At 44.4% G+C, this 25,244-nt stretch overlaps 1 protein-coding gene across 4 annotated transcripts in view; it reads left to right on the top strand.

Annotated features, from left to right (window-relative positions):
- The window catches only part of LOC100968148 (ankyrin repeat domain-containing protein 36B), a 103,360-nt gene that overhangs the window by 68,828 nt on the left and 9,288 nt on the right, over window positions 1-25,244 (top strand). For all 4 annotated transcript variants that reach the window (XM_063594783.1, XM_055107635.1, XM_055107637.2 and 1 more), the window contains one exon: window positions 6,939-7,110. The gene's annotated coding sequence lies outside the window, so the exon portion shown is untranslated. The remainder of the gene's footprint in view (window positions 1-6,938; window positions 7,111-25,244) is intronic.

Raw genomic sequence — 25,244 nt, 5'->3', positions numbered from 1 at the left:
TATGTATTTAGGTCTTGTGACCTTGAGTGCATATATATTTACAAGTATTATGTCTTCATGATGAATTAACTCCTTTATCATTATGCAGTGAACCCTATCTCTTTTATAGGTTTTGACTTAGTTTATTTCTTTTAATAATAAGTATAGCTCCCCTGCTCTATTTTAGTTTGCATTTGCATGGAATATCTTTTTTCATCTTTTCAGTTTCAGCCTATATATGTCTTGACTGGTAAAGTGAGTCTCTTGTAGGCAGCACATGATTGAATCTTGTTTTTTATTCTATCCATTGAGATGCTCTATGTCCTTTTATTTGACAATGTAATGCACTTACTATCAAGGTAATTATTTATAGGGAAGGACTTTCTACTGCCACTTTGTAATTTTTTTCTGATTGTTTTATAAGTTCTTTGTTCCCTTTTTCTCTCTTGCTGAACTCTTTTATAGCTTGATGGCTTTCTGTGGTGGTATGCTTTAAAATTTTGGATAAATTGCAAAATAAATTTTTATTTTGTGCAGTTATGATAGGTTTTGTTTTGTGGTTATCATGAAACTTACCTAAAATATCATATTCTTATAACAAACTACTCTAACAACTTCTGATAGCAACTTCTCTTTAACTGCATCCAAAAGTCTACATTTTCATTCTCTCTCCCATACAATTGTACAATTTTATGTCAAAACTTACCCTTTTAGTTCATACTTACATACCTTAGCAATTTATTGTAGCTACAGTTATTTTCAATACCTTTGTCTGCTAACCCTACTAGTAGGGATAAAATTGCTTTACAAACCACCCTTAGAATATTAGAGCATTTTGAACATGACTGTGTATTACTGATGGCATTGAAGCTTTTTACTTTTAGATGTTTTTTCTTACTATTTAGGCTTTTATTTCAATGTAAGGCTCTTCCTTTAGTAATTCTGATCAATCAGGGATATTGATTATAAATTTTATTAGTTTTTTTTTTTGTATAGAAAGGTTTTTATATCTCCCTCTCCCTCATTTCTACAGGACAGCTTTGCTAGGCACAGCATTTTTTTTTCAAGATGGAGTCTTGCTCTGTCACCCAGGTTGGAGTGCAGTGGTGTGATCTCGCCTCCCAGGTTCAAGCTTGCTCACTGCAATCTCTGCCTACCAGGTTCAAGCAATTCTCCTGCCTCAGCCTCCCAAGTAGTTGGGATTACAGGCCCATGCCACCATGCCCAGCTAATTTTTGTATTTTTAGTAGAGATGGGGTTTCATCATGTTGGCCAGGCTGGTCTTGAACTCCTGACCCCCTGATCCACCTGCCTCAGCCTCCCAAAGTGCTGGGATTACAGGTATGAGCCACTTCACCCAGCCAGGAACAGTATTGTTGATTGGCATTTTTGTTTGTTTGCTTGCTTGTCTGCTTTAGCATTTTGAATACATCATCCCTCTCTCTTGTGGACTGTAGGGTTTTCTGCAGAGAAATCCACTGAAAGCCATATTGAAGCTCCCTTGAATGTGATGTATTTCTTGTTTTATTGCTGTTTTCAGTATTCTTTGTTTTTCATTTTTAATAACTTCATTGTGATGTATGTTGATAAATGCCTCTTGGATTGAAATGGATTCATGACCTCTGCAGTTTTCATACCTCAATGTTGTCATCATTCTTCATGTTTGGGAAATTTTTAGTCATTATTTCATTAAATATGCTTTCTAGGCCTTTTTCTTTTTCTTCTCCTTCAGAAACTGATATTATATGAAAGTTGGGTTGTTTGATTGAGTCCCATAATTGCCATATGCATTTGTTATTCTTTTTTGTTGTTGTTTTTCCCCGAAGGAATCATTTCAAATGTTTTTTCTTTAAGCTCACTGATTCTTTTTTTCTGCTAATAAAATCAGCTGCTGAAGCATTGTATTAAATTTTTAGTTTGTTGTATTCTCTATATCTAGAATTTCTATTTGTTTTTTGTTATCATATCTATTTCTACTTCAGAACTATCATTCTGTTAATGAATTGTTTCCCAAATTTATTTTAGTATGTTATCCATGATTTCTTGTACAGGCATACTTCAGGGATATTGCAGGTGTGATTCCAGGCAACCACAATGTAATAAGAACTTGAATTTTTGGTTTTACACTGCACATAAAAGTTTTTTACACTATACCATAATCTATAAAGTGTGCAATAGCCTTATGTCTACAATTACATACTTTAAAAACTACTTTATTGCTAAAAATGCAAATGATCATCTGAGCCTTCAGTGAATTTTAATTTTTGCTGATAAAGAGTCTTTCCTCTGTGTTGATGGCTGCTGAATGATTAAGGTGGTGGTTGCTGCAGATTGAGGTGGTTGTGGCGATTTCTTAAAATAAAACAACAGTAAAGTTTGCTGCATCAGTTGACTCCTTTGATGAAAGGTTTATCTGTAGTGTGCCATGCTGTTGGATAGCATTTTACCTCACAGTAGAACACCTTTCAAAATGAGAGTCGATTCTATCTAATGCTGCCACCGCTTTATCAACTCAGTTTGTATAATAAGATAGGTGTTTTTTTTTTGTCATTTCAACAGTGTCTTCACAAGGAATAGATTCCATCTCAGATGGATGGGCTATAAGAAACAACTTTTAGTACATTCAAGTTTGATCATGAAACTGCAGAAATTCAGTCACAGGCTCAGGCTCCAATTTTACTCTTAGTTCTCTCCCTAGTTCCATCACACTCACAGTTACTTCCTCCACTGAAGTCTTGAAACCCTGCAAGCTATCTATGAGGGCTGAAATCAATTTCTTCCAAACTTCATATTTTGACCTCCTCCAAGGAATCACAAATATCTTTAATTTCATCTAGAATAGTGATTGCTTTCTAAAAAAATCCAGATGATTTTTAATTTGCCTTGTGCAGATACACAGAAGAATCATTGTCTATGGCAGGTATAGGCTTACAAAATGTATTCTTAAATAATAAAATGTCCTTGATCCATGGGCTTCAGAATGAATGCTGTGTTAGCAGGCATGAAAACAACATTAATCTATTTGTACAACTCCATCAGAGCTCTTGGGTTATGAGTGCATTGTCAATGAGCAGTAATATTTTAAAAGATATATGTATATATATACACACATATATACATACACACACATACACGTATACACACACACAAACACACACACACACACACACGTTTTCTGGACAATAGGTCTCAACAGTGTGCTTAAGATATTTGGTAAACCATACTGTAAACGATGTGTTTTCATCCAGGCTTTGTTGTTTCATTTATAGAGTATAGGTAGCATAGGTTTAGAAGAACTTAAAAATGTAGCAGAATGGTAAATGAGTACTGCCTTTAATGTTTTAATGTAACCAGCTGCATTAGCCAGTACATAGAGAGTCAGCCTGTCCTCTGAAGATTAGAAGCCAGGCATTGACTTCTCCTCTATAGCTGTGAAAGTTTTAGGTATCCTCTTCTTCCAGTATAATGCTGTTTTGTCTACATTGAAAATCTGTTATTTAGCATAACTGCCCTCATCAATGATCTTAGCTAGATCTTCTGGATAACTTGCTGCAGCTTCTCTATCAGCACTGGCTGCTTCACCTTGCACTTTTATGTTATGAAGATTCTTTTCTTAAACCTCATGAACCAACCTCTGCTAGCTTTAAACTTGTCTTCTGCAGCCTCCTCACCTGTCTCAGACTTCATAGAATTAAAGAATGTTAGGGCTTAGCTCTGGATTCAGCTTTGGCTTAGCGAAATGTTGTGGCTCATTTGATTTTCTATCCAGACCACTAAAACTGTCTTCACATCAGCAATAATACCATTGTACTTATCATTTGTGCATTCACTGGAGTAGCCTGTTTAATTTCCTTTAAGAACTTTTTTTTTTGCATTCACAGCTTAGTTTACTGTTTAATATAAGTTGCCTAGCTTTCAGCCTATCTGAGCTTTCAACATGCTTTTCTCACCCTATTAATCATTTCTAGCTTTGTATTTAAATACTGGCATCATGGGGGCTAATGTGGCTTACAAAGTATAATTCATCTGGCAGATGGAACCATAGTTTGACACTACCAGTCTTATGTCGGGTTCAACCCAGTAATAAATCCAAGCCTACCCATTCTTCCCAGAAGGAGCTTGATTATGCATTGAATCAAGCTCCCAGAAGGAGCTTGATTATGCATTGAAATTCCACAACCTCCGTGGTTAGTGCCCAAGGAACTGTTTTCTTAACAACTCTGCTCTGTGAGTCGACAGGATTTTGTATTTTTGAATGTATTTAGACCATAGAAAACAAAGAAGTAAGCATACAATGGGCCCACATTCAGAAGCTCTCTCCTCAGGATCAGAGGCTGCATCCAGAGTGTGCATAGGTGTGTTTGTCACAGATCCTCTACCAAGCTTAATGGAGAGAGAGTGGGAGATAAATGTCCATACTAATCTTCATCATGTAGCTAGAAAGAACTGAAACACTCCTCCAGCCTTCTAACTTTCTAGCTACATCTGGATTGTCTGGCTCCTACCTTAACCAATTTCTGGTTACTGACAAGGCGTGGCACATCCTAAGTTCCAGGGAGCCACCAAAAACAGTCAACACTAGAGCACACAAGGACTTGAGAGGTACCTGAAGATCTCTGGCTGGAAAGTTTGGTGAGATCCTTTTCCTACATGAGGCCAGTCTTATCAAATGCACGGGAGCCAACAGAGAGAGTCGAGGAAAAATGAAGAAACAGGGAAACATATTCAAAGCAAGAAAACAAGATAAATCTCCAGCACCTGAGTGAAGTGCAGATATGTAATTTATCTGACAGAGATTTCCAAATAATGGTCATAACAATAATCACTGAGGTCAAGATAGCTTTGCAAGAACAAGTTGAGAACTTCAAGAAAAGGAAAAACATTATACAGTAATGTCAAACAAATCATAGATCTAAAGTGTACTGTAACTGAACTGAAAAAATTTAATAGAGGTGTCCATTAATAGACTCTATCAGTGAACTTTGAGACTGGTCACTGGAAATTATCTAACCTGAGGATCAGAAAAAAAGATAATGGAAACGGAGTGAAGACAACTTTAGAGAGTTATGGGACACCATCAAGCAGGACCACTCACGCATTATTGGCATGCCTGAAGGAGAAGTGAGGAAGAAAGGAACAGAAAAGTGTTTAAAGGAATAATGACAGAGAATTTATCAAGCATGGGGAAGAAAACAGAAAGCCTGATCCACAAAGCCCAAAGGAAACCAAATAAGGTGAATCCAGGGACTCACAACAAGATACACTATAATCAAATTGTCCAAAGTTAAAGACAAAAAGAGAGTGATATTGTTTGCAAATTTGTACCCTCCAAATATTGTGTCGAGATTTGATCCCCAATGTTGGAGGTGGGACCTAGTGGGAGGTGTTTGGGTCATGGTGGTTGATCTCTCCTGGATAGCTTTTTGCCCTTTTTTCACTAATGAGTGAGTTCTCACTGCATTACATGAAAGGTGGTTGTTTAAAACAGTGTGGCACCTCTCCCCTCTCTTCCTACCTCTCTAGCCATGTGTGACATACCCGTTGTCTCTTCACCTTTAGCCACAAGTAAAAGCCTTCTGGGTCCCTGACCAGAAGCTGTGCAGATGCCACTGCCATTCTTCTTCTACAGCCTGCAAAACTGTGAGCCAAACAAACCTCTGTTCCTTATAAATTACCTAGTCTCAGCTATTTTTTTATAGCAACACAAAAATTTGTGTTTTTCCGTGTTGCTCTTTTCTGTGTTATTCTGTGTTGCTAACACAGAAATTAGTACCAAGGAGTGGGGTTTTGCTATAAAAATACCTGATAATGCAGAATTTGCTTTGGAACTGGGTAATAGGCAAAGAAGACAGGAAGATGAGGAAACTTGTGGAACTTAATTAGACCTTGGTTAAGTGGTAGACCAAAATGATAATAGGAATATGAACAGTGAAGGCCATGCTGTTGAGGTACATAGAATACAACTTTCAAGAAGTGACTGCACCATTTTGCATTCCCACAAGCAATGAATGAAGTTTCCTCTTGCTCCACATCCTTGCCAGCCTTTGATGTCAGTGGTTCTAGATTTTGGTTATTCTAATACGTGTGCAGTGGCATCTCATGGTTGCATTTCTCTGAGGAAATATTACGTGTAGCCTCATTACATATGCTTATTTTCCATTTGTATAATTTACTTGGTGAGGTACTTGTTAAGGTCTTTAGCTCATGTCTTTTACTGCTCAGCTTTAAGAATACTAATATGTTTTGAATAATAGTTCTTAATCAGATACGTTTTGGCAAATTTTTTTCCATCTGTGGTTTCTCTTTTCTTTCAGTGTCTTTAATGGTGTAAAAATGTTACATTTTCATCAAATCCAGCTTATCAATTCTTTCTTCTATTGACTTCAACTTTGGTGTTTTTTCTAAAGGTCATCATTAAACCCAAGATAATCTGTATTTCCTTCTATATTATCTTCTATAAATTTTATAGTTTTTTTGTATATGTATGTTGCTGATCCATTTTGAGTTAATTTTGGTGGGGGTGTAAGGTCTGTGATTTATTTTTTTTGCATGTGGATATCCAGGTATTCCAGCAGCCCTTCCTGAAAAAACTGTTTCATCATCATAATGCCTTTACTTTTTTGTCAAAAATTAATCGAATGTATTAATGTGTTTCTATTTGTGAACTCTCTATCTCATTTTATCCGTTTGTTCTTTCACTAATACCACACTGTCTCCATTACTGTAGCTTTACGGTAAGTCTTGAAATTGAGTAGTGTCTGTCCTCCAAGCTTGTTCTTCTCCTTCAATATGGTGTTAGCTATTCAAGGTCTTTTGCCTCTCCATATAAACATTTTCATTTAGATTGGAATTGCATTGAATCTATACATTGGAAAGAACTGACATCTTAATAGCATTGAATCTACTTATGAATATGGTACATATCTCTTTTTGTTTCATTCTTCGCTTTCTTTCATCAGATATGGACATTTCTGGAATTACAGAGCCCCCTCTACATTGAGCACAAGACAGTGACGAATCCACATTCTTCAGCCAGAAAGTCACCTCTGAGAGCCAAATGTCTGACTATAGACAGGAGAGTCAAAGAATGATAATGACATCTCAGGAAAATTGTGAAAATAATCAGCAACCGTATGTGGATAACCCTTTCAAATTTCTCCAGGGCACCTGTCATTTCAGCCAGTACTTGCCAGCTTGTGCCAAGGATGCTGGAGCTCCCTGGGATGAGTTTCCCAGGGGAGGAGCTGGCCGCCATCTTTGCTGTTTGGGCAACACAGCCATTCCAGCCTGTGGGCTTTGGGCTTTGGACAGTGCAAACTGATGGGGTAGAAGGGATCCCTAGAATAGCACAGCTGCTCTCCCAACATGTGCCCAGATCCTTTTTTTTTTTTTTTTTTTTGAGAAGGAGTCTTGCTCTGTCACCCAGGCTGGAGTGCAGTGGCATGATCTCGGCTTACCGCACCCATCACAGCCCTGGTTCAAGCAGTTCTTCTGCCTCAGCCTCCCAAGTAGCTAGGACTACAGGTGCCCATCACCACGCACAGCGAATTTTTTTATTTTTAGTAGAGATGGGGTTTCACCATGTTGGCCAGGCTGGTCTGGAACTCCTGACCTCAAGTGATCCGCCCTGCTGGGCCTCCCGAAGTATGGGGATTACAGGCATGAGCCACCGTGGCCGGCCCCAGACAGAATCTTTAAGGGGATTCCCAATCTGTTCCTCCCAACCAGGGCCTCCAGCTACCCCACCGGTGTCTGGAGCTTACAGGAATTTGAATTCTCCCTGGAAGGGAGTTCTGGAGTTCCTGCCCAGTGGGAGTCCTTCCAACTGGGGCCTGGGGGAGAGGATGGGGCCAGCTTTGGAGAGTCCCAAATGACTGGGGGTAGAAGGGATCCCCCAGCACATCACAACTGCTCTACCAAATAGTGGCCAGGCAGATTCTTTACACAGATCCCTCATTCTTTCCTCCTCTCTGGGTGGGACCTCCCACCTGGGGCCTCCACCACCCCACCGGTGTTCTCGAGCTGACACAGATTTACATTCTCCCCGGGAAGGAGTTGTCAAGGTGCTGCCCAGTAAGGAGGAATGGATCAGGAACCTGGTAAAAGAATCTGCCTTCTAAGATTTTGTAGAGTAGCTGTGCTGCGCTGATAGATCCCTTCTGCCCCGGTAGGTATGGATTCTCCAGAGCCCGCGGGCTGTAACGACTAAGTTGCACAAACAGCAAAGATGGCTCCTTGCTCTTGCGCGTGGGAACTCATTCCAGGAATTCAAATCTCTGTCAGCCTGAGAACACCGTTGTGGGTGGCTGGAGGCCCCAGCTGAAAGGACCCTCATTGGGCTGGACCTCCAGGCCTCCATGCCAGGGAGAACTCAAATCTCTGTCAGCCCCAGAACACTGGCGGGGGTGGCTGGAGGCCCCAGTTGGGAGGTTCCCCACTGGGCCAGACCCCGAGACCTCCATGCCAGAAAGAATTCAAATCTCTGTCAGCCCCAGAACACTGGCGGGGGTGGCTGGAGGCCCCGGTTGGGAGGTCCCTCACTGGAAGGGACCCCAAGAACCGCATCCCAAAGATAATTCAAATATCTGTCAGCCCCAGAACACTGGCGAGGGTGGCTGGAAGCCACGGTAGGGAGGTCCCTCACTAAGCAGGACCTCAAGACCTCCATACCAGGGGGAATTCAAATCTCTGTCAGCCCCAGAACACTGGCAGGGGTGGCTGGAGGCCCCAGTTGGGAGGTCCCTCACTGCGCCAGACCCCAAGACCTCCATGCCAGAGAGAATTCAAATCTCTGTCAGCCCCAGAACACTGGCGGGAGTGGCTCAAGGTCCCTATTGGGAGGTCCCTCACTGAATGGAACCTCAAGACCTCCATCCCAAAGAGAATTCAAATCTCTGTCAGCCTGAGAACACCAGCGGGGGTGGCTGGAGGCCCCTGTTGGGAGGTCCCTCACTGGGCGGGACCTTGAGACCTCCACACTGGGGAGAATTCAAATCTCTGTCAGCCCCAGAACACTGGCGGGGGTGGCTGGAGGCCCCGGTTGGGAGGTGCCTCACTGGGCAGGACCTCCAGAACTCCATGCCAGGGAGAATTCAAATCTCTGTCAGCCCCAGAACACTGGTGGGGGTGGCTGGAGGCCCCAGTTGGGAGGTCCCGCCCAGTGAGGAAGAATGGATCACAGACCTTCTTAAAGACCCAGTGTGGCCACATTTTGGTAGAGCACCTTGCTATGCCAACCCCGCCAGTGTTCTCAGGATGACAGATTTGGATTCTCCCTGGCATGGAGGTCTTGAGGTCCTGCCAAGAGAGGGACCTCCCAACCGAGGCCTCCAGCCACCCCTGCCAGTGTTCTGGGGCTGACAGAGATTTGAATTCTCCCTGCCATGAAGGTCTCAGGGTCTGGCCCAGTGAGGGACCTCCCAACCATGGCCTCCAGCCACCCCCGCTGGTGTTCCAGGGCTGACAGAGATCTGAATTCTCCCTGGCACGTAGTTCTCAAGGTCCTGCCCAATGAGGGTCCTTTTAGCTGGGGTCCCCAGCCACCCCCTCCGGTGTTCTCAGGCTGACAGAGATTTGAGTTCTCCCTGGCATGGAGGTCTCAGGATCTTGCCCAGTGAGGGACCTCCCAACTGGGGCCTCCAGCCACCCCCTCCAGTGTTCTGGGGCTGACAGAGATTTGAATTCTCTCTGGCATGGAGGTCTTGGGGTGTGGCCCAGTGAGGGGCCTCCCAACTGGGGCCCCCAGCCACCCCCACCAGTGTTCTGGGGCTGACAGAGATTTGAATTCTCCCTGGAATGGAGGTCTCCAGGTCCCACCCATTGAGGGACCTCCCAACTGGGGCCTGCAACCACCCCTGTCAGTGTTCTGGGACTGACAGAGATTCGAATTCTCCCTGGCATGGAGGTCTTTAAGTCCTGCCAAGTGAGTGACCTCCCAATCGGGCCTCCAGCCACCCCCACCGGTGTTCTTGGGCTGACAGAGATTTGAGTTCTCCCTGGCATGGAGGTCTTAAGTCCTGCCCAGTGAGGGATCTCCCAACTGGGGCCTCCAGCCACCCCCGCCAGTGTTCTGGGGCTGACAGAGATTTGAATTCTCCCAGGTATGCAGTTCTTGGTTCTTGAAGTCCCGCCCAGTAAGGGTTCTCCTAACTGGGGCCTCCGGCCACCCTCACCTGTGTTCTCATGCTGACAGAGATTTGAATTCTTCCTGACATGGAGGTCTCCACTTCCTGTCCGGTGTGGGTCTTTTCAGTTCAGGCCTCCAGCCACCCGCCCCTGGTGTTCTCAGGCTGACAGAGATTCGAATTCTCCCTGGCACATAGTTCTTGAGGTCCTACCCAATGAGGGTCCTTTTGGCTGGGGTCTCCAGCCAACCCCACTGGTGTTCTGGGGCTGACAGAGGTTCGAGTTCTCCCTGGCATGGCGGTCTTGGGGTCCCGCCCAGTGAGGGACCTCCCAACTGGGGCCTGCAGCCACCCCTGCCAGTGTTCTGGGGCTGACAGAGATTTGAATTCTCCCTGGAATGGAGGTCTCGGGGTCTGGCCCAGTGAGGGACCTCCCAACTGGGGCCTCCAGCTAACCCCGCCAGTGTTCTGGGGCTGACAGAGATTTGAATTCTCCCTGGCATGGAGGTCTTTAGGTCCTGCCAAGTGAGTGACCTCCCAACTGGGTCTCCAGCCACCCCCACCGGTGTTCTTGGGATGACAGAGATTTGAATTCTCCCTGGTATGGAGGTCTCAGCGTCTGGCCCAGTGAAGGACTTTGGCCTCCAGCCACCCCTGCCAGTGTTTTGGGGCTGACAGAGATTTGAATTCTCCCTGGCATGGAGGTCTTGAGGTCCTGCCCAGTGAGGGACCTCTCAACCGTGGCCTCCAGCCACCCCCACCGGTGTTCTTGGGCTGACAGAGATCTGAATTCTCCCTGGCACGTAGTTCTCAAGGTCCCGCCCGATGAGTGTCCTTTTAGCTGGGGTCTCCAGCCAATCCCACTGGTGTTCTCAGGCTGACAGAGATTTGAGTTCTCCCTGGCATGGAGGTCTCGGGGTCTTGCCCAGTGAGGAACCCCCCAACCGGGGCCTGCAGCCACCCTCGCTGGTGTTCTGGGGCTGACAGAGATTTCAATTCTCCCAGGCATGGAGTTTTTGAGGTCCCACCCAGTTAGGATTCTCCTAACTGAGACCTCTGGCCACCCACACCTGTGTTCTCATGCTGAAAGAGATTTGAATTCTTCCTGGCATGGAGGTCTCCGGTTCCTGCCCAGTGAGGGTCCTTCCAACTCAGGCCTCCAGCCAACTCCCCCCACCCCTGCCAATATTCTGGGGCTGACAGAGATTTCAATTCTCCCTGGCATTGAGGTATCGGGGTCCTGCCCAGTGAGGGACCTCCCAACGGGGGCCTGCAGCCACCCCCGCCAGTGTTCTGGGGCTGACAGAGATTTGAATTCTCCCTAGCCTGGAGGTCTTGAGGTCCTGCCCAGTGAGGGACCTCCCAAGCGAGGCCTCCAGCCAACCCCACTGGTGTTCTCATGCTGAGAGAGATTTGAATTCTCCCTGGCATGTAATTCACAAGGTGCCACCCAATGAGGGTCCTTTTAGCTGCGGTGTCCAGCCACCCCCACTGGTGTTCCCAGGCTGACAGAGATTTGAGTTCTCCCTGGCATGGAGGTCTTGGGGTATGGCCCAGTGAGGGACCTCCCAACCGGGGCCTCCGGCCACCCCCTCCTTTATTCTGGGACTGACAGAGATTTGAATTCTCCCTGGCATGGAGGTCTCGGGGTCTGGCCCAGTGAGCGACCTCCCAACTGGGGTCTCCGGCCACCCCTGCCAGTGTTCTGGGGCTGACAGAGATTTGAATTCTCCCTGGCATGGACGTCTCGGGGTCCCGCCCAGTGAGGACCTCCCAACTAGGGCCTGCAACCACCCCGGTAGTGTTCTGGGGCTGACAGAGATGTGAATTCTCTCTGGCATGGAGGTCTCGGTGTCTGACCCAGTGAGGGACCTCCCATCTGGGGCCTCCAGCCACCCCCGCCAGTGTCCTGGGGCTGACAGAGATTTGAATTCTCCCTGGTATGGAGTTCTTGAGGTCCCACCCAGTGAGGGTTCTCCTAACTGGGCCCTCCGGCCACCCCTACCTGTGTTCTCATGCTGACAGAGATTTGAGTTCTCCCTGGCAGGGAGGTCTCCAGTTCCTGCCCAGTGAAGGTCCTTTCAACTCGGGCCCCCAGCCACCACCCCACCCCCTCCTCCAGTGTCCTCAGGCTGCCAGAGATTTCAATTATCCCTGGCATGGCGGTCTCGAAGTCCTGCCTGGTGAGGGATCACCGCACTGGGACCTCCAGTCACTCCTGCTGGTGTTCTCGGGCCCAGAGATATTTGAATTCTTGGGATGAAATGGCCAAAGATGAGCTGCCATCTTTGCTGTTTGTGCAACTTAGCCACTCCAGCCTGAGGGTTTTGTGGAATCCATACCTACCAGGGGCAGAAGGGATCTCCCAGCACAACACAGCTACTCTACAAAATCTTGGTCAGGCAGATTCTTTTAGCAGGTTCCTGACCCATTTCTTCTTAATTGGCAGGACCTTGACAACTCTATCCAAGGGAGAATGTAAATCTCTGTCAGCTCTAGAACTAAGGGGTGGAAGCCCCACTTGGGAGGTCTCACCCAGTGAGGAACGGATCGGGGATCTACTTAAAGAATCTTGCCATGATTTGATAGAGCAGTTGTGCTGTTCTGGGGATCCCCTCCACCCTAGTCACTTTGGACTCTCCAAAGCCCACAGACTGGAATAGCTGAGTCACCCAAACAGCAAAGATGGCGGCCCCCTTCTCCCCCAGGGAACTCATCCCAGGGAGAATTCAAATCTCCGTCAGCCTGAGAGCACCTGCAGGAGTAGCTGCAGGCCCCAGTTGGGAGGTCCCACCCAGCGTGGAGGAATGGATTGGGGATCCACTTAAAGAGGCAGTCTGGCCACATTTTGGTAGAGCAGCTGTGCTGTGTGGGGGATCCCTTCTGCCCTCAGTTGGTTTGGGTTCTCAAAAGCCCAACAGGCTGGAATGGCTAAGTTACCCAAACAACAAAGATGGTGGCCTGCCCTGTCCCCTAGGAAGTCAGTCTCAGGTAGGTAAAACACTGATGCTGGTGGCTGGCTGGAGTTGTTTCCTTGATTATGTGAGTAATGTGAGTACCTGGTTGTTTCAGTTGAAGGTGCTGTATTGACTTGCCCTTTTCATTCCTCTCCATGAGAGCCGTGCATCCTAGCTTCTTCTAGTCAGTCATCTTGGCCACACACCCCCATAATCGTATTTTTTAACTAAATCATTCTTTAAAACTCTAACAAAATATTTAAACATTTAAAAAGTGTGAGCTTTAGAAATGCCTAATTACGTCTTAAGTTTGAGACACGTAGCAGTTATGTACATTGTCAATTCCAGATTTTGCATCTTACAAGGAAAGGACTTAGATCTATTCAGTCTTTGTGTGGCTAAACTATCTTCACCTGTAAAATGAGTACAATGACGTACTTTATAGAGTTGTAAATGTTATATGTAAAAATATAGCAGTGAGGGGGCAGTGGGCTGGCCAAGGTGGCCGAGTTGAAGCAGCTAGTGTGTTTGGCTCTCACAGAGAGGAACACAAGGGGAGAGTCAATACTCCACCTTCAACTGAAACATCCAGGTACTCACATTGGGACTAACCAAGGAAACAACTTGACCCAGGGAGAATGAAGAAAAGAAAGGCAAAACGACAGCCCACCTGGGAGTACCACAGAGCCAGGGGGAGCTCTCTCACCCAGGGAAGCAGTGAGTGAATGTGTGACCCTGGAAACCCATGCTTTTTCCATGGATCTTTGCAATCCTTGGGTCGGGAGATCTCATGAACCCACTTTACCAGGGCCTTCAGTCTGACGGAGCTACGTGGAATCTTGGCACAGCAGCCACTCAGGCACACATGGAGACCTGGGAGCCTTAGGTACCTGGGCTTTCCTGCAAAAGTAGCTGCAACTCTGGCAAAGTGGGAGGTTAGACCCTCATACATATCCCTAGGGAAGAGGCTGAATTCAGGGAGCTGAGCAGCAACAGCCTGCAGGCCCCACTTCCACAGAACCTCACAGGATAAGAGCCACTGGCTTGGAATTCCAGCCAGCCACCAGCAACAGTGTTGAGCCTCCCTGAGACGGAGCTCCTGAGAGAAGGGGTAGGCCACCATCTTTGCTGTTTGGGCAACTTAGCTGCTCCAGCGTCCGGGATTTGGAGAGTCTCAGCGGACCATGGGCAGAGGGATCCATTAGCACAGCACAGTGCTACTCTACCAAAATATGGCCAGACTACTGCTTTAAGAAGGTCCCCAATCCCATTCCTCCTCACTGGGCAGGACCTCCCAACCAGGGCCTGTAGCTACCCATTCTGGTATTCTCAGGCTGACAGAGATTTGAATTCTCCCTCAGATGGAGTGCCCTGAGGGAGGCGTGGGCCGCCATATTTGATGTTTTGGCGACTTAGCCATTCCAGCCTTTGGGCTTTAAGGAGTCCCAGCTGACTTAGGGCGGATATGGCCCCCCAGCACAGCACAGCTGCTGTACAAAAGCATAGCCAGACTGCTTCTTTAAGCAGGTCCCGGATTCATTCCTCCTCACTGTTTGGGACTTCCCAACTGGGGCCTCCAACCACCCCCACTGGTGTTCTCCTGCTGACAGTGATTTCAGTTTTTTCTGGGCTGGAGCTCCCTGATGGAGGGGCAGGCCACCATCTTTGCTGTTTTTGCAACTTAGCCACTTCAACCTTCAGTCTTTGGAGTGTCCAAGGAAACCAGGGGGTGATGTGGACCCTCAGCATAACACAGCTGCTCTATAAAAATGAGGCCAGACTGCTTTTTAAGCACTTTGCCAATGCCATTCCTCCTCACTGGGCAAAACCTCCAAACTGGGGTCTCCAGCCACCTCCTACAGGTGTGTTTGGGCCAGCAACAAGTTCCTTCATACCTCCCTAGGGCAAAGCTTCCAAAGGGAGCGGTAGGCTGCCATCTTTGCTGTTTCACAGCCTTCACTGATGATAACTCCAGGTACTGGAAAATCTGAGGCTACTAGAGACTGGAGTGGGCCCTGGGCATACTGCAGCAGCCCTATGGAAAAGTGGCCAGACTGTTACCTGGGTTCCCATTCCTGTATCTTCTCACTAGGCAAGTCTTGCAGGCCTGGACCTCTACCTAACCCCCCTACCAGAGCTGTCGAGCCAGTAGCAACTCAGCCACTCCCTGGAGAGAGCCTCCAGGGGCAACTGAAAGCCTCTCTGCCACTGCTTCTGCAGTGGAACTGTCCTTGCTACCCTCAGACTGATGAAGGAGCTAACACCCTTATCTACACCTTCAACAAGCTTTAATTGACCCAAGCCCATCTCTCATGGGTTCTACACACTCCCCACTGCTCATGACAGGGAACCCCTGGATTGGCCCCCACAGCACGAATTCTCCATCCTGATTGCTGATTGCAGTAAACAGTTGCTGTATTCTCCGGGGGTGGAACTCTGAGGAGACAAACAAAAGACCCTTGGCTACAACCACTACTAATGTCCCTTCCTCTTCTGCCTCAAAGTTAGGAAAGAAATATAAACACTGAGATTGCCCCAGAGCTGCAGTGGGCAGCCTAGGAGTGCCAAGCCATGATCTACAGCCAGCACTCAAGGGGGAGAGAAGCACATTTTCAGATCATTGAGAGGGAACATGGCTGCAACTGTAAGGAAACATAGGGGAGCCACATGACCAAGCAAGAGTCTACCAACTGACCAGTAAGCCCAAGTGCCACCTACTGGATCACATCCCAAAGCTTCAGCATCAAAAATACCTTACTAATATACTCCCCTCTGAAACCAGAAATGAGAAGTCAGCTTCAAATAAAGACCCTGCACAAAGCCTCAGCCTGGTGAAAACATCCGAAAATAAGTCTACGGACTGTACTCAATCTACACTGCAATTAAAGGAAAACCCATAGGTGGAAATGAGAAGAAACCAATGCAAGAACTCCAGTAACTCAAATGGCCTCTGTGTCATATGTCCTTCTAACAACCACACCAGTTCTCCAACAAGAGTTCTTAACCTGGATGAACTGTCTGGAATTACATAAATATAATTCAGAATATGGATAGGAAAAAAATCATCAAGACTCAGGAGAATGGCAAAACCCAATCCAAGGAAAATAAGAATAACAGTAAAGTGTTACAGGAGCTGAAGGATAAAGTAGCTGGTATAATAAAAAAGAACCTAACCGATCTGAAAGCGCCGAAGAACACAATACAAGAATTCCACAATGCAATCACAAGTATTAACAGCAGAAAAAAAAATCTGAGGAACGAATCTCAGAACTTGAAGATTGGTTCTCTAAAATAAGATGGACAAAAATAAAAAAGAATGAACAAAACCTTCAAGGAGTATGGGATTATATAAAGAGGCCAATTCTACAAATCACTGGCATCTCTGAAAGGGAGGTGGAGAAATCAAACAACTTGGAAAACATAGTTCAGGATATCATCTTTGAAAGCTTCCCTAACCTTGCTAGAAAGGGCAACAGTCAAATTCAGGAAATACAGAACTCCTACAAGATTCTACACAAGACCATCCTCAAGACACATAAACATCAGGTTTTCCAAGGTCAAAATGAGGGAAAGTATGTTAAAGGCAGCCAGAGAGAAAGGGCAGGCCATCTACAAAGGGAACCCCATTAGGCTAACAGCAGATCTCTCAGCTGAAATCCTACAAGCCAGAAGGGATTGGGGGACTATATTTAACATTATTAAAGAAAATCTTCAACCAAGAATTTCATATCCAGCTAAACTAAGCTTCCTAAATGAAGGAGAAATGAGATCATTTACAGACAAGCAAATTCTGAGGTAATTCATTACCACCACATCTGCCTTACAAGAGATTTTAGAAAGGAGGACTAAATATAGAAAGGAAAGACCACTACACGCTAATGCAAAAACATACTTAAACACACAGACCAGTGACACTATAAAGCAACCACACAAACAAGCCAACATAATAACCAGCCAACAGCACAATGACAAGATCAAATCTACACAAATCGATACTAGCCTTGAATGTAAATGGGCAAATGCCCCACTTAAAAGGCACAGAGTGGCAAGCTAGATTAAAAAAAAAAAAGCGAGACCCAATGGTATGTCATCTTCAAGAGACCCTTCTCACACATAATGACACTCATCATCTCAAACTAAAAGGATGGAGGAAAATCTACCAGACAAATAGAAAACAGAAAAAAAGCAGAGGTTGCAATCCTAATTTCAGACAAAACAGATTTCAAATGAACAATAATTTTTCAAAAGGACAAGGGGGCAGGGGCAAGATAGCCAACTAGAAGCAGCTGCAGTTTGAGGCTCCCACTGAGAAGAACTAAAAGAGTGTGCAAATCCTGCACCAGCAACTGACATATCCAGGTTCTATGATCAGGACTGACTAGGTGGTTGCCGTGACCCATAGAGAACAAGGAAAGATGGGCTGGTGGATTGGCCCACCTGGGAGCCACATGGGGCAAGGGGAGCCCTCCCCCTCAGCCAGCCAAGGGAGGCAGTGAGTGAGCATGCTACCCAGCCTGGGAAACTGCTTTTTCCATGGATCTTTGCAATCCACAGATCAGAAGATCCCACTCATGAGACCACACCACGAGGGCCTTGGGTGCCAACCACAGAGCCATGCAGATTCTCAACAGCCACTCAGCTGGAGTCTGCCTAAAACTACCGAGTTCCCAAGCTGGGGAGGGGTGGTCATCATCACTGTGGCTGCCTGCTGCCTAAACCCTCTGAGTTCCCTGGGGGAGGGGGAGCAGTCATCACTGTGGTTGCTGGCTGCCTAAGACAACTGAGCTTCCCAAGAGAGGGGCAGTCATCATCACTGCAGCTGCCTGCTGCCTGAGGAAACTGAGCTCCCTAAGAAGGGACAGCAGCCATCACTGTGGCTGCTAGCTGCCTAAGACACTGAACTCCTGGGAAGGAAGGGCGGCAGCCATTTCTACAGATCCAGGCTGCTGTTTTTCCTTTGCTGATGCCAGGGAGACTGGACGGCTTGGTCCCAAGAGGTATTCCCCACAGCGCAGCATACTGCTTGTGGCAGATCATGGCCAGACTGCCTCTTTAGGCTGACCCTGACCCATCCCTCCTCACTGGGTGGGGCATCCCTGCAGGAACTCCAGCAACTCAAGCCAGGGAATTAGGGAGAGAACTCTGATCTCTCTAGGTCTGAGTCCCTAGCGGGAGGGGTGGCTGGCTGTTGGCTCCACAAACCGGAAGACTTATTCTTTCCCGCTGCTCACTCTGAGGATTCCAGGCAGCCCAGATGAGTGGGATTTTCCCCGGCACAGCATACCCCCTTCCCAAAGGGACAACCAAAGTGCTTCATTAAGCAAGTCCTGGATCCTGCACCCCTCAACTGGGTGAAACACCCCAGTGGGTCACCAGACACCTTATACAGGAGCATTTCTACTGGCATCAGGTGGGTGCCCCTCAAGGACAGAGATCCCAGAGGAAGGAGTGGGGTCCCATCTTTGCTGTTCTCCAGCACTCTCTGGTGACATCTTCAGGTGTGGGAGGGACCCAGATAAATAGGGCTTGAAGTGAATCCCCAGCAAACCACAGCAGCCCTACAGAAGAGGTACCTGACTGTCGAAAGAAAAACAGAAAGCAACAACAACATCAACCAAAAAGTCCCCAGGAAAACCTCATCTAAAGGTCAGCAGCCTCAAAGATCAAAATGAGACAAACTCATGAAGATGAGAAAGGAATGAAAAACCCCTCACAACTCAAAAGGCTAGAGTGACTTGTTTACTCCAAATGATCACAACACCTCTACAGCAAGGGCACAGTCCTGGGTGGAGGTTGAGATGGATGAATTGACAGAAGTAGGCTTCAGAAGGTGGGTAGTAGCAAACTTCACTGAGCTAAAGGAGTACGCTCTAACCCAACATATTGGAACGAATCCCAGAACTTAAAGATTGGTTCTCTAAAATAAGACAGACAAAAATAAAAAAGAATAAAACGGAAGGAACAAAACCTCCAATAAGTATGGGGTTATATATAGAGGCCAATTCTACAAATCACTGGCATCCCTGAAAGGGAGGTGGAGAAGTCAATGCATTGGCTTAGAACATGCTCCTTTAGCTCTGTGAAATTTGTTATTACCCACCTTCTGAACCCTACTTCTGTCAGCAAAGAAGCTAAGAACCATGTTAAAAGATTACAGAAGATGCTAACTAGAATAACCAGTTTAGAGAGGAACATAAATGACCGGAGCCAGCTGTAAAGCACATAAGGGGAACTTTGTGATGCAAACACAAGTATCAACAGCTGAATTGATCAAGCAGAAAAAAGAATATCAGAGCTTGAAGACTATCTTGCCAAAATAAGGCAGGCAGACAAGATTAGAGAAAAAAGAATGAAAAGGAATGAACAAAACCTCAAAGAACTGTGGAACTATGTAAAAGACCAAACCTATGACTGATTGGACTACCTGAAAGAGACAAGGAGAATGGAGCCACGTTGGGAAAACACACTTCAAGATATCATCCAGAAGAACTTCCCCAAACTAGCAAGACAGGCCAACATTCAAATTCAGGAAATCCAGAGAACCCCAGTAAGATACTCCACAAGAAGATCAACCCTCAAGACACATAGTCATCAGATTCTCCAAGATCAAAATGAAGGAAAAAATGTTAAAGGCAGACAGAGACAAAGGGCAGGTCACCTACAAGGGGAAGCCCATCTGACTAAGAGTGGGCCTCTCAGCAGAAACCCCACAAGCCAGGAGACAGTTGGGTCCAATGGTCAACATTCTTAGAGAAAAGAATTTCTAACCTAGAATTTCATATCTGGCCAAACTAACCTTCATAAGTGAAGGAGAAATCCTTTTCAGACAAGCAAATGCTGAGGGAATTTATCACCACCAGGCCTGCCTTGCAAGACCTCCTGAAGGAAGTGCTAAAGATGGAAAGGAAAAACTGGTACCAGCCACTGCAAAAATGTACTGAAGTACAAAGACCAATGACACTATGAAGAAACTGCATCAACTAGTGAGCAAAATAACCAGCAAGCATCATGGTGACAGGATCAAATTCACACATAACCATATTAACCTTAAGTGTCAATGGGCTAAATGTACCAATTAAAAGACACAGACCAGCAAATTGGATATAAAGAGTCAAGATTCAGGTGTGCTGTATTCAGGGTTCCTATCTCATGTACAAAGACACACATAGGCTCAAAGTGATGGAGGAAAATTTACGAAGCAAATGGAAAGCAGAAAAAAGCAGGGGTTGCAATCTCAGTTTCTGACAAAACAGACTTTGAATCAACAAAGATTAAAAAAAGACAAAGAAGAACATCGCACAATGATAAAGGAATCAATTCAACAAGAAGAGCTAACTATCCTAAATATGTATGCACCCAATACAGGAGAACCCAGATTCACAAAACAAGTTCTTAGAGACCTACAAAGAGACTCAGGCTACCACACAACAATAGTGGGAGACATTAACACCCCATTGTCAATATTGGATCATCTAGGCAGAAAATTGACAAGAAAGGACTTGAACACAGCCCTGGATCAAGTGAATCTCATAGATATCTACAGAACTCTCCAACACAAAACAACAGACTATATATTATTCTTAGTGGCATATGACACTCTAAAATTGATCACAAAATTAGAATTAAAACACTCCTCAGCAAATGCAAAATAACTGAAATCATAACAATCTCTCAGACCACAGTGCAATCAAATTAGAACTCAAGATTAAGAAACTCACTCAAAACCACACAACTATGTGGATATTGAACAACGTGCTCCTGAGTGACTTCTGGGTAAATAATAAAATTAAGGCAGAAATCAAGAAGCTCTTTGAAACCAATGAGAACAAAGAGACAATGTACCAGAATCTCTGGGAGGCAACTAAAGCAGTGTTAAGAGGTAAATTTATAGCACTAAATGCCCACATCATAAAGCTAGACATATCTCAAATTGACACCCTAACATCACAACTAAAAGAACTAGAGAAGCAAGAGGAAACAAATCCAAAAATTAGCAGAAGAGAAAAAAAAAATGACTAAGATCAAAGTGGAACTGAAGGAGACAGAGACATGAAAAACCCTTCAAAAAAAAAAAAGAAATAAAACGTGTTCAAATAGCAAGAGATAAAATCAAATTGTCTGTGTTTGCAGAAAACGTGATTCTATATCTAGAAAACCACATCGTCACAGCCCAAAAACTCCTTAAGCTGATAAGCAAGTTCAGCAAAGTCTGAGGATACAAAATCAATGTGCAAAAATCACAAAGCATTCTTATACACCAGCAATAGACAATATTCTTCAATTCCTATACACCAACAATAGGCAAGAGAGCCAAATCGTGAATGAACTCCCATTCACAATTGTTACAAAGAGAATAAAATACCTAGGAATACAGCTAATGATGGGTGTGAAGAACCTCTTCAAGGAGAACTACAAGCCACTGCTCAAGGAAATAAGAGAGGACACAAACAAATGGAAAAATATTCCATGCTCATGGGTGGGAAGAATCAATCTCATGAAAATGGCCATACTGCCCAAAGTAATTTATAGATTCAGTGCTATTCACATCAAACTACCATTGACATTCTTCACATAATTAAAAAAAAACTACTTTAAATTTCATATGCAACCAAAAAAGAGACTGAATAGTCGAGACAATCCTAAGCCAAAAGAACAAAGCTGGAGGCATCATGCTATATGACTTCAAACTATACTACAAGGCCACACTAATCAAAACAGCATGGTACTGATACCAAAACAGACACACAGACCAATGGAACAGAATAGAGATCTCAGAAATAAGACCACACATCTACAACCATCTGATCTTTGACAAACCTGACAAAAACAAGCAATGGGGGAAGGAATACCTATTTATTTATTTATTTATTTTGAGACAAAGTCTCACTCTGTCACCAGGCTGGAGTGCAGTGGCATGATCTCAGCTCACTGCAACCTCTGCCTCCCAGATTCAAGTGATTCTCCTGCTTCAGCCTCCTGAGTAGCTGGGACTACAGGTTCGAGCCACCACGCCCAGCTAGTTTTTGTATTTTTAGAAGAGACGGGGTTTCACCATGTTGGCCAGGATGGTCTTGATCTCTTGACCTCAAGATCCACCCGCATCAGCCTCCCAAAGTGCTGAGATTATAGACATGAGCCACTGCACTTGGCCAGGATTCCCTATTTAAATGGTGCTGGGAAAACTGACTAGCCATATGCAGAAAACTGAAACTGGACCTCATCCTTACATCTTATGCAAAAATTAACTCAAGATGGATTAAAAACTTAAATGTGAAACCCCGAACTGTAAAAAACCCTAGAAGAAAATCTAGGAAGTTCCATTCAGGACATAGGCATGAGCAAAGATTTTATGATGAAATCATCAATAGCAATTGCAACAAAAGCAAAAATTGATAAATGGCATCTAATTAAACATAAGCACTTCTGCACAGGGAAATAAACTATTATCAGAGTGAACAAGCAACCTACAGAATGGGAGAATATTTTTGCAATCTACCAATCTGACAAAGGTCTAATATCCAGAATCTACCAGGAACTTAAACAAATTTACAAGAAAATAACAACCCCATCAAAACATGGGCAAAGGCCACGAACAGACATTCTGAAAAGAAGACATTTATGCGTCCGACAAACATATGAAAAAAAAAAGCTCAACATCAGTGTTTATTAGAGAAATGCAAATCAAAACCACAATGAGATACCATCTCATGCCAGTCAGAATGGCAATTATTAAAAAGTCAAGAAACAACAGATGCTAGAGAGGCTGTGGAGAAACAGGAACACTTTTATACTGTTGGTGGGAACGTAAACTAGTTCAACCATTGTGGAAGACAGTGTGGCAATTCCTGGAGGATCTAGAAGCAGAAATACCATTTGACCCAGCAATCCCATTACTAGGTTTATATCCAAAGAAATATAAATCATTCTGTTTTAAAGATACATGCACACTTATGTTTACTGCAGCACTATTCACAATAGCAAAGACATGGAATCAGCCCAAATGTCCATCAATGATAGATTGAATAAAGAAAATGTGATACATATACACCATGGAATACTATGCAGCCATAAAAAGGAATGAGATCATGTCTTCTGCAGGGACATGGATGAAGCTGGAAGCCATAAACTTCAGCTAATTAACACAGGAACAGGAAACCAAACACCACATGTTCTCATAAGTGGGAACCGAACAATGAGAACACATGGACACAGGGAGGGGCAGAACACACACCGGAGCCTGTTGGGAAGGTAAGGGGAAGGAGAGCATCACGATAAATAGCTAATGCACGTGGGGCGTAATACCTAGGTGATAGGTTGATAGGTGCAGCAAACCACCATGGCACATGTTTAACTATGTAACAAACCTGCACATCCTGTACATGTATCCTGGAACTTAAAATAAAATAGAAAAGACAAAGAAGGATATTACATAATGGCAAAGGCTTCAATTCAACGAGAAGACCTAACTATCCTAAATATATATTCATCCAACACAGGAGCACCCAGATTCATAAGTAAAGTTCTTAGAGACCTACAAAGTATGTTTCACAGTAATAGTGGGAGATTTCCACACTCCAATGACAGTATTAGACAGATCATTGAGGCAAAAAAATGAACAAAGATATTCAGGACCTGAACTCAACATTGGATCAAATGGATCTGATAGACCTTTACAGAACTCTGCACTCAAAAACAACAGAATATGCATTCCTCACATCATCATATGCCACATACTCTAAAATCAACCACATAATTGGACATAAAGCAATCCTCGGCAAATGCAAAACAACTGGAATCATACCAAATACACACTGAGATCACAGTGCAGTAAAAATAGAAGACTAAGAAAATTGCTGAAAATCATGCAATTACATAGAAATCAATCAACATGCTCCTGAATGACTTTTTAATAAATAATGAAATTAAGGCAGAAATCAAGAAGCTCTTTGAAAATAATGAGAACAAAGTTACAACATACTAGAGCCTCTGGACACAGCTAAGACAATGTTAGGAGGGAAATTTATAGCACTAAATCCCACATCAAAAAGTTAGGAAGAACTCAAATTAATAACCTAACATCACAACTGAAAGAACTAGAGAAGCAAGACAAAACCCCAAAGCTAGAGGAAGACAAGAAATAACTGAAAATCCGAGCTGAACTGAAAGAAACCGAGACATGAAAAAAAAAATTCAAAAGATCTATGAATTCCGGGTAGGTTTCTTGAAAATATTAATAAGAAAGTCTGCTATTAGACTAATACAGAGGATGATTGAAAGAAACACAATTAGAAATGACAAAGGAAATGTTACCACTGACCCCACAGAAATAGAAACAGCCATCAGAAACTACTGCAAACACTTCTATGCATACAAACTAGAAAACTTCAAAGAGATGGATAAATTCATGGAGAAATACACCCTCCCACAACTGAGCCAGGAAGAAATTGATTTGCTGTAAACAGACCAATAACAAGCTCCGAAATTGAATCAGTAATAAATAACCTACCAACCAAAAAAAGCCCAGAACATGATGGATTCCCAGTCATATTCTACTAGAAATACAAAGAAGAGCTGGTACCATTTTTACAGGAACTATTTGAAAATATTGAGGAGGAGGAACTCCTCCCCAACTCATTCTATGAGGCCAACATCATCTTGATACCAAAATCTGGCACACACACACACACACACACACACACACACACACACACACACACACAAACTTCAGGCCAATACCCTCGATGAACATCAATGCAAAAATCCTCAACAAAATACTGGCAAACCAAATCCCGCAGCACATCAAAAAGTTAATCCATCATGATCAAGTATGCTTCATCCCCAGGATGCAAGGTTGCCTCAACATACACATATCAATTAATCTGATTCATCACATAAACAAAACTAAAGATAAAAACCATGTGGTTATCTCAATATAAGCAGAAAAGGCTTTCAATAAAATTCAATGCCTCTCCATATTAAAAACTCTAAAAAATCTGGGTATTGAAGAAACATAGCTCAAAATGATGAGCTGTTTTTGTACCAGTATCATGCTGTTTTGGTTACTGTAGCCCTGTAGTATGGTTTGAAGTTGGGTAACATAATGCCTCCAGCTTCGTTCTTTTTGCTGAGGATTGCTTGGCTATTAGGGCTCTTTTTTTTGGTTCCATATGAATTTTGAAATAGT

The sequence above is a fragment of the Pan paniscus genome, chromosome 12 (assembly GCF_029289425.2).
Source record: "Pan paniscus chromosome 12, NHGRI_mPanPan1-v2.0_pri, whole genome shotgun sequence".
Taxonomy (NCBI): Eukaryota; Metazoa; Chordata; class Mammalia; order Primates; family Hominidae; genus Pan; species Pan paniscus.
The sequence above is the reverse complement of the archived record's forward strand: the minus strand, read 5'-3'. Positions and strand labels throughout refer to the sequence as shown.